Source organism: Protomyctophum parallelum (assembly GCF_964188405.1).
Source record: "Protomyctophum parallelum genome assembly, chromosome: 6".
Taxonomy (NCBI): domain Eukaryota; kingdom Metazoa; phylum Chordata; class Actinopteri; order Myctophiformes; family Myctophidae; genus Protomyctophum; species Protomyctophum parallelum.
The window spans coordinates 13,564,849-13,567,500 of record NC_139701.1 but is presented as its reverse complement, the minus strand read 5'-3'; positions in this window follow the sequence as shown (position 1 = coordinate 13,567,500).

Below are 2,652 nucleotides of genomic sequence, written 5' to 3'. Positions count from 1 at the left end.
TTTTGAGCGTTTTTTTAATTACAGTGGGAGGTGAGAATTGAAATCCTGCTGCACATGAATGACGTGTCTTGAGTTTAGAGTTTCTGTGAAGCTCATGCTCATGCATAGATGCTGACTGTGTGTAAGCCCATGCAGAGCTAGCTGAGAAGAGAAGTACTTTGTAAAATCCTTAATTCATTAATTTGTAACTCAAGAGTGTACAAATGTAAATGAACTAGAAATTCGACGCACTTCGGACGGCTCACCTCGAGTGTCACGCGTCGCAAATGGGAAGAAGGAAATTGCAGGATTTCACAGCCTCCGCTTCCTGTTTCAGCTTTGTTTTGAAAACCCTTTATTCTGCCCTTCACATCTTTTAGTGGATGGTCGCACATCGTAGACATGCACACCCAGGGTAAATGGTATACAGTGTACTGTAGTTGTGTAATAGGGTAGACTAAGGTCACATTCCCACCTAATACTTTGGTAGACTCGATGCGAATGGGCGGAGAAGTTTCTTTGAAGATTCTTGCATATTTAATTTGCTGCGGCTTGCCTTCACACTGTCATCCGCAGCAATTGGAAAAGCAGCAGGGGGACCTTTATCAATGTGTTCCATTCATAAACTAGCCTACACAGTGAAATCTATGGTGATGAGATTATACTCATAACGTGCCTGTGTCGTGCGTCTGGGACTGGAGTCCTGCCCCCCCCCCTCCCCTCTCTCACTATATGCACGCAGCCACGCACTGTTCTTTTGGGCATGGAGGCACAGCGCTGAGCACACTGATATAACAGACGGCAGCGCAAAATGTTTACAAGTTTATCGAGATGAAAGTCCCTACTCCCCAGTCCCCACACAGTGACAGCACTCCATGTTTACGGCACGCACAGACAGACAGAATATTCTGTAGGCTATACACTGCAGTGTTTCCTTAAGCAATTGATTAATGTACTCGTCCTCATTCGACCATGTCTATCCACGGTAACGGGACTTCTTTGCTCTGTGTAAAATATGCATTCTCCGACTCCAACTGTGTTCAGCTCCTAACCCGCCACATTGTTTGCTTCATTTCCTTTATTTACTGCGGATTGCATTCCCACCTGCAACGAATCGTAATCAAGTGCAATTGGAAGCGAAGCGAAACCCGCGTTTTTGCTCGGAGTAGAATGCAGTTCTTTGATGCGCATTAGGATTCGAATGAGCCTTCACACCTGCCACCTGCCTGACAATGCGCAGCAGGATTAGTTTTAACCGCAGCAATTTATTTGCAGAGTATAGAATTAATGAAACTTGAACAGAGAAACATGGTTATTGACACTCTGAAACAATCATGCACACACACGCAGGTGGAAGTAGCCAATCAGAGGGCTGAGAAGTGGGTACAGCGTGTTTGTGTTCGCACAAACTTTTGGCTTGTAGAGATATTTTGAGGTTTTTCGCACAGACAAACAACAGACTCAACTAGAAAAAGTGCCCTTCCGGGCACAGGTCTCCACCAGGTTATCCACAGATCCGTGCAGTTAGAGGTAAAAACACTTTTCGGCCAGTTATAGCGCCACCTTGAGGCTGAGTTGAAATTGTTCATGTGGCATTTTGTCCTCGGCCTAGTGGGAATGTGGGTGCACAATTTCACGGAAATCACGCGATGTGTTCATGATTTGCAGCATTTTGTTTGAAACTGAGCACTCCTGTGAACTTTGGAAGCCAATCTTAACCAATCAGGATGGAGTCTGATAAATCTGAAAGACCCGTTTCGTTGAATGGCTCTAGAGAGACTGTGTACCAATTTGCGTGATGTTTGGACAAAATCTGTAGGTGTACTGTGCAAAAACTTGTTTTGCACAAAGCGGCCTCCTGGTGGCGCTATAACAGGCCGTTGTGGAAAGTTTGGGGCAGAGGTTCATCGTTGGCATCCAGGGAGTGTGTGTGCAAAATATGACATCGACCGGGTTAACGGTGGCCGAGATTAGCTGTTCACGGACACACGGACGGACGGACGGACACACGGACGGACGGACGGACACACAAACGGACGGACGGAGTGCAAAACATACTCTCCCCACATGCCTTCGGCCTGGTGGAGACAACAACTCAGACAGACTTGCATAGAAGACGCAAATTGATGATAATCATACACATAAGACACTATTAAAAGTAATCTAAAGAGCAAAAACAATCAAAGGGGGGGGGGGGAGTGTTTTCAAGTGGTAAGAGCTTGCGAAATGGGTGAACAGTGTGACCCTGTGTATGTTAACATTTCGATACTCTGAACTAAATTGCTGGAACTGTTGCCCCCGTTACCCAAATCCGGATAAGCGGTGATTATTAGTAGTATTCGTTCCTACATTCCTGGATTGAGTAGCTCTTCATTAGTAGTTATATAGTGTGCTGTAGAGTGGTCTCCCCAGCTCTCCAACCCTTTCGTAAACACAAAATGCATTCAGTTTGGGATGCCAATTTCATCCATTCAGGAGACGAGTAAATTAGTGAAAACTACACTTCCCTCTCCTGATTGAATATTGCGATGATTACTACTATTTATGACTAATGGTGAACCTGTTGGGACTCCCCGACAAAGCCCCGGAGAAGCTGCAGTATGTGCAAAAGCACATCACGCCCCCAGCCTCAAATACCTCCATGCCGCTGACTGTTCATTGTTTTTTCTATTC